The sequence below is a fragment of the Hippopotamus amphibius genome, chromosome 4 (assembly GCF_030028045.1).
Source record: "Hippopotamus amphibius kiboko isolate mHipAmp2 chromosome 4, mHipAmp2.hap2, whole genome shotgun sequence".
NCBI lineage: Eukaryota > Metazoa > Chordata > Mammalia > Artiodactyla > Hippopotamidae > Hippopotamus > Hippopotamus amphibius.
The window spans coordinates 102,542,242-102,552,308 of record NC_080189.1 but is presented as its reverse complement, the minus strand read 5'-3'; the positions used below and the strand labels follow the sequence as shown (position 1 = coordinate 102,552,308).

Genomic DNA, 10,067 nt, shown 5'->3' with positions numbered 1-10,067 from the left:
GCCCCTGCCAGCTCGGCACAGGGCGCTGGGTTCCCCGTCTGGCCCCAACCCCTCCCCGGATACCAAGGGACTGGAGCCCCACCTCGGAGGGTGGTTCCCAAGGCGTGGAGGCGCTTTCCCTCCAAGCCACCCCTGGAGACCCTCGTGGTACTGAATGTTTCAGGCCACTGGGAGAGTGACATGATGCTGTGGCACCCAGGGGCCCGGCACCCCCCAGGGACCTGGAGCCCGGTGATGATCAAAATCACTCCCCCTGAGAGCAGGGTGAGCCCCTGTGCATCCTGGCGGTGCACCCCCGCCCAGGAGGGCCCAGACCCTTGTGCCAAGGAGACGGTGCTGCGGGCCCTCAGCAGCTGCAAGAAAGGGGAAAGGAAATTTGACGGACCACTCTGGTTTGAGACAGCAGAGCCCACGCCATCCGCCTTCAAGCCCCTGACCAAAAAGGGAGTGGTCCCTTCCTTTGTGCCCAGGCCAGGGCCTCTGGACAGAAGCCTCTGCTCCTGGAGCTGCAATGTCTGCAAGAAGGAGGCTGACCCCAGGCCTGAGGTCCAGCCTTGCCGGTCTGCCGCCCACCCTGCCTCAGGGACAGCGTTAGCCCAGGCCGCAGATGCTCAGCTGTAGAGCCTGGAGAAGATGCATCGCCCCTGGGACCTTGGGTGGTCCTCCAAGGCACGAGAGCGTGCCCTAAGCGTCTCATTCAGTCCAGAAGACGCCCAGCCTGGGGGCCCCTTTGGCTCCTAAGAGTCAGGACCCTGCTGTCCACCTCCTGAGACTCAGATCTACATATGTGTTCTCTTCTTGTGGACCCCTTGTTCTACCCCAACATGGGACTCTGACATTGCTGCAGCCCTCAGACCTGCCAAGTCCCCAGAACCCCTGTCCTTACGCTGTAGAGCCCGCGCTGAGATTGTTGATATCAAAACCTTGCCTCCCCCTGCCTGCCCACTCCTTCCTGCCTCTCCTTTCTTTCCAGGAAGGCATGATTCTTCCCCACCTCCCCTACCGCCCCCCCTTGCCTGGTTTGTAGAGTTAAATATTTTATCTCATTAAAAATAATATTAGCATTTTAAAGAGAGCTTTTCATGTAAAAATAAAGGGAAAGTGTGCTGCAGACTAACCAGAGCAAAGGCAAGAGCTCGGAATTGGAAACAATTTGTATTTGTTTGAGGTCCACATGCAAGTCCAGTAGCTAGAGTAGTGAGAGAAAAGATATTTGGTTAGAGACATAGACTTTGATACAGCAATGTAAGGCAATGTGGGGAGGTAAAAAGTATGATTTTATTAAAGAACCATGGGTTTTAGGCAGAAGAAAGACTGATCCGGTTGACATTTTTAAACAGATCTTTCTGTCCTGTGGAGAGGGGATTATCCACAGGCATCAATTAAAACCCAAACAAGAGGAGCTCCGTGCTGTACTTCAGGCAAGACATGAGGACGATTGGGTCTGAGAGGGAAGTGATGCTTATGAAGGCGCACCCAAGTTTAGGGTGTGTTTAGAAGGTGGGTATCTTGTTAGTGTACCACATGACAGCATTAGAAAAGTGGAAGACTCCTAGGGTCTTAGCTTATTGGGTTAGAAATTGCAGGATGCTAGTGTGGGTATTGGGATGGGGAGACTGATAGAGAAATATTTGGACAAATCAAGAGTTTTGTTTTGGTCATGTTTCCTCAAGTACATACATTTGTTATCCCAGTGTAGGTGTCACCTGTGCAGTTTGAAAACATGAGCCTTGAACTCAGTGGCAAGTTTGAAACTATAGAAAGAAGAGTCATGAACATAGAAGTTCACATATACCATGTATATGGTGCTTAAAGCCAGGGGCTGCATGAGATTGCCTATGCAGAAAATATGGAGAAGACTAAGGTTGAAGCCTGCAGGTGAAGGAAGGGAGAGGGGAGGAGGAGAAGCCTGAGAAGGAGCAGCTGTTGAGGTGTTGAGGAGAAAATTCAGAAGCACCAGGGCCAGTGAGGGGAGAATTCCAGATGGTGGAATTCATCAACCATGTTGAGTGCTGATGAGAAGTTAAGGCTAGAGAGGTCCCATCACTGAGTTGGAGAGGAGAGACTGAGTGTTGGAAGTAAAACCTGAATTGATTTGGAAGATGCTAGGAGACTTGGATGTGGAGGCAGGGACTGGAGAAACCATTTGGTAGATAGTAAGTTGTGAAGTGAAGCAGGCAGGTGGGAATGCTGGGAAGAGTTTTGCTCCGGTTTTAATTTTTCTTTTAAGAAAAGGTAGGGCGGGGTGGGGGCCTCTGACATCGGGCTCCGGTGCACGCGCTCCCCAGCCCGCCCGAGCACGGCCCAGGTGGCGGCCCACAGCCAGCTGTGGAGAGAGGGTGGGAGTCCGCGCTTTCTGAGGGAGCTGCACAGGTCTCTGCCCCGCGGGGTCCCACTTCACCCGAGAGGATGGAGAGCTTCTTCCGAGGCCCCAGCAGAGCCCTGGATCCCACGCTGGCCAGGCCCTTGCTAGCTGCTCGAAATTTGCTTTTTATCCACCACCCTAGGCCTTGTCCCCTGAGTCAGTGGCGTTGTGGTTCTAAAGAAATGGAAGAAGAAGAGTGATGTGACCGATTCCGCTCGGTCCTCCTGCCTTGAGGCCTGCTTGGCATTTACAGAAAGGAAACCACAACAAGAAAATCGGGTTTTTTTTTGGAAGAGGTAGAAGAGGAGGGTGGAAGAAGGAAAACTAGGTCTTAGATTTTATATGATTTTTTAAAACTTCTGCATTTTGACAGTGGTGGCAAAATACACTAAGCCAAAAGTGATCTATTGAGAAGAGAGAAGGGGGGACTATTTTTCCTTTCTATTCCCACCTTTTCTCGCCGTGACAAAGCATACATCATGGACACCGGAAAATAAGGTGGAACTTGGGAATTCTGAAATGACTAAGAAGCTTACCTTCCTCCTCACGAGGGAAGGGTGGGGTGTTTTCAGCCCTCTCTGGAACCTAAAACGAAAACCATGAGTTGCACGCCATGGAAAGGAGACAACGCCAAATCTGAACCATTGGAGCTGCCCCAGGCAGCACCCCCACGAATCTGCCATGAGAAGTGTGGGAAGACATTCTGGAACCTTTTTGAAACATTGAAAATGTTGAAGTATGTGGGCCGATCGATGGGATTCAGAATGTCCTGCTTGAGCAGTGGAGGAGCTGAGGGTGCGGGGCGTGGAGACTAATATCACCCTGTTTGGTCCTGAGGGATGGCTGGTTAGCCAAAGATGGGTAAGATTCCTCAGAGGAGGAACAACCTAAGACAGGCACAGCCGCAGAGGGGCCAACAGGGGTGGTGCATAGAGCCTTCCTTATATCACCGTGTTTGGCCCTGGAGGATGACTGGTTAGCCAGAGACGGGTAAGATTCCTCAAGGGAGGAACAACCTAAGACAGGCACAGTCGCAGAGGGGCCAACACGGGTGGGGCACAGACCCTTAATCCTTCTGAGAGAGGTCTCCTGCCCCCAGGGCTGCTTTGCTCTCCACGCCCAGCTCAAACCCATGCCACGCCCAGCTCAAATCAGGACCCAGGAGGCAAACAAAGATCATTGCCCCCAGTCATGTGAGGCCTTTGATTGTTTATGGGATTAACCTGGGAGTGTCAGACCCTTAGGCTATGCCGAGAACTCAATAAAAGCAACGTGGGATCAATCAGCGAGGCTCTTGATCCTAGAGGTCTTGAGTCCCCCGGTCCCATCTTTCTCTTCAGTCTGTGTCTGTGTGTTCTTCAAGCTTGCGGCACCCGTCACTCACCTCGAGTCGCCGAGTTGATCCCGGCAGAGAAGCAGCGCAGGGAGCTTTGCGCTCTGCACGCCCTCAATAACGTCCTCCAGGACAGCGATGCCTTCACCCGGGAAACGCTGCAGGAGATTTTGCAGAGCCTGTCCCCAAACACCATGGTGACCTCCCACAAGAAGAGCGTGCTGGGAAATGGGAACGACGATGTGAACGTCATTACGGCAGCACTTCAAACCGAAGGCTATGCATGAAGTGGTTTGGTGGGACGAGCGCAGGGGTGTCGGTGCAACTGCTCTCACTAACCTTGTGGGCTTCACCATGGATCTGCCCTCCAGCCTGTGCTGGGGACCACTGAAGCTGCCACGCAAAAGGCAGCACTGGATCTGCATTCGAGAGGTGGGAGGTGGCTACTATAACCTCGACTCCAAACTGAAGATGCGCGAATGGATTGGAAGTGAGAGCGAGCTCAGGAAATTTCTAAAACATCATTTGCGAGGGAAGAACTGTGAACTCCTGCTGTGGTACCAGAAGAGGTGGAGCCCCATCAGAGTAGGAGGGCTGATGTGTAATGCAGTTCTACCCAACCTTCCCTCACCTCAGCCCCCGTGAAATCCTCTGTGATGTGCTGTGGCCCATACAGTGGTTCTGCCCTTGGCACCTCCCCAAACGTCTCATCGAATTTTTCCTCTCAGATTTGACTGTGCGATAGGACAGACGTCTGGACTGTTACAGAACCCACCAGTGTTACTTGTTCCTGGGAAAGGAAAGTAGGACCTCTGTGCACTTGGGGCAAGCTATGGAAGACCTTTGTTTTATTTAAGAGAGGAGAAAGAAAGGTGGCCCTTAGCTTATTTTCCCCATTTCTGTGAGACTTGACAGAGGCTCTGCTGGAGTTCACTGCTGCCCTGACTCCCCTGGAGATGCTGCCTCCACTTCCCCTTTCCTGAAACCAGTGGGTCTGAAGACCCAGTACATGCAAAGCCCATGTGACTGGTTTGAAGGACTTAGAGCACAAAGGCCTCTCAGGAAACCACCTCCAAAACTGCAGCAGCAGTACAGCATGCTGTCTCCAACCTGTAATGCCACACTTACCCCATTTTTAAGAGTGGCTTATGGCCATCCTTGGAGTTTTATAATGAAAAGTTCTCTAATATCCCACGCCGGTGGCTGAATCCTGTGATATTCTGGTGTGACAGGGTGAGCTAGATACCTAAGAGGATGTGGCCAGAGCCAGGCTGGGGCAGGCATGGGCAGCCTGTCTGCCTCACTCCAGCATCATCCCTGCCACTTCACTGCATTGGTTTAGGAGGCTTTGGGGCACAAGACAGGCAGCAGGGCAGTTTTCACACTCCAGCAAAATCAGGAAAAAAAATAAGACTGCTTTGACATCAAATTCTGCTAGTTTGAGACAAAGTTGGGCAAGGAAAGTATTGTGAGGATAAGCCTTTAGGGATCTCGAGCAGCTAAAATCAGTAGAAGTCCTAGGCTTGGAGTCAGTATAGTGACAGGAAACAGAGCTCTCATGTTGGGTGGATATGTGTACATCATGCTTTGTCATCTCTCTGGAGTTTCCTTTACAAATCAACTGAGAATTGACCCGCCTCCTACCTCTTTAAATAGTTGTAGGCTACTTTTCTCCCTGTTACTTGGGAAAACAAAAGAAGAAGTGTCATACTACACCACCTATCACCAAAGTGGTAGTGGGTGTCTCAAGACAGGTGGGCAGGCAGGGATGGCCTGTCCAGCCCTTATGGATCAATGGTTGTGGCAGGTCTGAGAGCTGCCCCACTGGCCAGACTTCTCTCCAGTAGCAGAGCCAGCCTGGGGCTTGCATGTCCAGTCCAAGCAAGCTTAACGGGATGAGGCTGAGGCTTTCTCCCCACTGTGACTGGAGTGCATGTTTACACGAGCACTTTTTCCACACGTATATTTTCAATGCAACAAGGCAATTTTTTATGCTGAGTAACAGAGGCCACCAAGCGGCTACTGCATTACACCCTCTCAGCAAGTGGCCGCAGTCACTTCTGCACCATTTTCTACACCAGAACTGCTTGGCGCCACAGGGAGCTCTTCACCCCTGCACAATGACATTCCAACCACCACCAGCCAGAAGTTACAGCCAAGCTTGCTGATTGTCACAAGCAGGAGCTTGGGTCCATTGGCACTGTCAATGATGTAAGCCATTTCCAGGGAGGAAGAGGAGGAAACGCCTCATCACCCATCTGCTTGGGCCTGTGCAAATGGCACTTCAAAGAAGTCCCCGTGCACTTGGAGTCCACAAGCCAATGGGATATGCAAAGACACTTAAACACTTCAGGGCTGGTTTCTCTGTTCATATCCAATTCTGGTGCATAGGAACAGGGACCTATGCTGATGCCCAAAGGCAAAAAGCCCCACTTCCTTTAAGAAAGGAGGCAGGCCTGACCCTGATGCCGAGTAAGGGGCAACCCTAGGCTTTTGTTTTTCTTGCTTTTATTCCTTTTTGTTGGCCTTGTGCTAGGTTTGTTTACAAAAGATGTATTTTGTTTAACCAAATATTAAAAATGGAAAACTCTATACATTAAAGAAAAGAAAAGAAAAGAAAAGAAAAGAAAAGAAGAGAAGAGAAAAGAAAAGAAAAGAAAAGAAAAGAAAAGAAAAGAAAAGAAAAGAAAAGAAAAGAAAAGAAAAGAAAAGAAAAGGTAGGGAGAATGTTTCAGCAGTAAAGTGTTCCTCAGGGAGATGTGAGGGATGGACTTGAGTGCTGGTGGAGGGTGTGTGCCACTTAGGCACAAGAGCCATGAGAGCACCAGGGTGGGAGGTGGGGGGTGGAGGGGTCAGGGAACTTGACCTGGGAGCTGGGGAGATCAGTCCTCTCTCTTCTGCTCTGTCAGTGAGGTGCAAAGCAAGAGTGTCAGCAAAGAGAGGAGAGGAGAGGAGAGGAGAGGAGAGGAGAGGAAGGAAGTCTTTGACACTCAAGAAAAAAAAAATGTGAAACAGAAGTCTCAAACTGGGGCAAAGTCATGGGATTATGAGAAAATACAAAGGGACCCTTTCAGGTTTGGGTTCTTAAAGGGAAACTAGGAAATATGCTTAATGCATTTCTCTAGATTTTATTTCACCTGAACTAGTACAAAGGAAGACTGAGTGCACAATTGGTTTTAACCATTATAATATTTGAACCAGTATGACTTTTAACTATTATATTCCAAAAGAATTTAATAAAGGAGGAAGAAGCAAGGGAGTCAGGATGGTCCTGAGAAGATGAACCAGTGTGTGTGAGTGTGTGTGGAGAGAGACTTATTATAAAGAATTGGCACAACTTGCTGACTTGCTCATGGAGCCTGAGGAGTTGCAAGATGTGTAGGAAGCAAGCTGGTGATCCGGGACACGAAGCAGACGGTGTGAGTTCTGGTACAGGTCTGAAGGCGGGAGACCCGTGTGCCAGCTCAGAGATGGGTAGGAGGAGCTACAACTCTCTCTCTATTCAGGTCTACCATGGGCTGGACTACACTCGTCCACACTGCCGAGGGCCATCTGCTTTACTCAGTCTACGGATTCAGACGTTAATCTCATCCAGAAGCATCCTCACAGACACACCCAGAAAGAAAGTTTAACCAAATATCTGGGCACCTCAGGACCCAGTCAAATTGACACATAAAATTAGGTATCGCAGGGTGTTTTTAAAGGAGGAATTTTCATTTGGATCATAATATCAAAGCTGGTTAAGAAAGAAATTGATGAGGGAGAGAGGTAATGAAAACTCTGGGATGAACAAACTATGAGGGGTCTTGATGAAGTTGAACATTTGTCCTGTAAAAGTAGCTAAAACAAGCTGGAACGATAGGGTAGAAGGAAGGTTTTTTGAATGTGCAATTTGAGAAGCTTCATGATGAGAGGCAGGAGTGGGAGAATGGGGTGAGGGGACCAGAAACCTATCCATGTCCTAGAGGAGGACTGGGAACTGGGTGGATGGATGTTAAAGGAAACATGACTAGTGACCAGAATGGGCCAAGAATGAAAATCACGAGATAGGAACTCAGATTTTTAGTGAATGAAGGGAAGGTAGTAGCAAAACAAGAGCGAGAATAAGAGCTAACACGTGGTTCCTAAACTCATGATATTAGAAGGAAAAAAAAAAGAAAGCTGGGTTTTTTGAAGGCCCAAAAGGAAATAAGAGTTTGGAAGGAGTTAGCATGCACAGGAAGGGTCCCTGCTCCTTGTGTATCTGTGGGGGTCTGGGAACTCGAGAAAGTGGGCCCTCCTTCCAGGTGAGAAGCAGCACATCCACAATGACAGAAGGGAGGACGTCGCAGAGGATATGGTAGGAGTTCAGCTCTGTGGGGATTTTCTAAGGACTCACCGTGAGTTTCCAAAAGCACCTTCCAAGTGGAAGGTGTGGGAAGACAGGATGGGGGATGAGCTGGACCTGTGAGCCTGATAGGGTTGTTCACAGCAGGGCCTCAGAGCACTGTGGTCTGTCCATCAAGTTCTAGGAGTATTTATCTGGATAGATGGACAGGTTTTACTGAGAGATTGCACTGCCAACAGAGCAGAGGGAGGCTTCTGCCCGTGCAACACAGAGACCTGGCAATATGGGACAGGGAGAGACAGATGACTCCCTGGAGTAGCATAGAGATTCCTGAAGCAGATTTGGAAGAATTTAATATATGATAATGGTAACATTTAAAATCTGTGTGATAATAGTGAGCTACTAAAAAAAAAAAATGAGTTGACACGCTCAGATGTCCAATTAGGAAATAGAAGACAGCTCTATCTCCTGCAAAAACACAAATGTAAAGATCAAAATTATGAAGCTATTTGAAAATTAGAAGAAAATGTTTTGTTTCCTGGGAGTAAGTTAATTAAAGTTTAATTACACACATAATAAATAAATCTTGACAATTTAAGCTTTGCAGATAATGTTAAAAGCTCTCCGCAAATCTCCTCCTTTGGCATCCTTAAGGAGATTAAACACCTAGAAGCCATAAAAGAAAAGTTTGTGGTAGCTAATATTTTTAAAACCCACCCTGAAATAAAATAGAATAAAAACTTTAAGGGCAAGTGACAAGGTAGGAGGTTATATTTATAACCCACACAAGAGATGACAAATTACTACTCCACAAGTATAAGGAACTGCTAAATAGCAATGGAAAAAAAAAAAGAGAGAGAAAATGGGAATTACTAAAACTGTAGCTACATAATTCATATAAGTATTCAAATTATCAATAAACATATATAAAAGTATTCAAATACATTCTAGTTATTTAAAGAAACATATCTATCTCTGTCTCTATCTTTAGCCACACATGGTATTTATACCCATCATTGACCCAAAGCAAGGTATGCTAACATCCATCCTTGGCAAGACTGTAAGAAAAATAATCTTATGTTATTGGGTAATTGTAAATTCTCATTGTGTGTAAATTTGTAATTATTCTCTTATTTTGACATGGTTATTTAACTTTTTAAAAATAAAAACCAAGCACTTTTATTAATATCAAGTTCATAGTGATACCATCTTGACATCCCTCCCCACTCTTTTTTCCAGCTTCACCACAAACCTTAACACACACTCCAAAACCTGTCCAAGTGCACAAGCACAATCATTGAGCCAAGTTCCTACACTCTGCCTAATAAATGCACAGCAATTAAAGCCATGGACGCTGAGTCACTGGAAGATACAGAGGAAAGAATGCATAACCTAAGGCCAACTTTTGATAAAGTTTTATATATTCTACAATAGTTTAAGAAATAATTTAAATGATATTAATAAAGTAACATAAACTGATCAGAGACTAAAGGCTGTGGAACCTATAAGAAGGAAAAAAAAAGAGCTAGAATAAAGCTTTAAGCACAGAGTTTACTAGGTTTTCTTTAACTGAATACATTGTCAATGAGATTCTAAAGACAAAATTCACACACATTTGTTAGAGGATTTTACATGGTGGAAATGACTCCTATGGTTTCTTTAAATTGCTAAAGATTTAAAAAAATCATTAAAAATTATACCAGCATAAAATGGCAGCTAGTAATAAAAGTCATCACCCTAAACCACAGCTTTCAAAAACTCCAAGTGGTGCGTGCACCTACTACATTACAGTTTTATTTTATAACTTTGTGACACCTGGAATTCTCATTAGAAATACTAGATGACAAATTTAAGCTTCTTAGAAAAAAAACTTGTGTAAATTTATAATTACTATTTTATTCTGGCAATGTCATTTAATTTTAAAAAAGGATAAAATATGTAGTAAAAATGAGCCATGCAATGTGTCAAATAACATAGCTTTGAAATATATTCACAAAACAAATACATAAGAAAAGAAAAAGAGAAAAAGAAGAAAAGCAGTA

General features: G+C 46.4%; 1 pseudogene; it reads left to right on the top strand.

Annotated features, from left to right (window-relative positions):
* Positions 1-2,964: 2,964 nt before the first annotated feature.
* Positions 2,965-4,303, top strand: LOC130852439 (josephin-1-like; annotated as a pseudogene).
* The last annotated feature ends 5,764 nt before the right edge of the window (positions 4,304-10,067 follow it).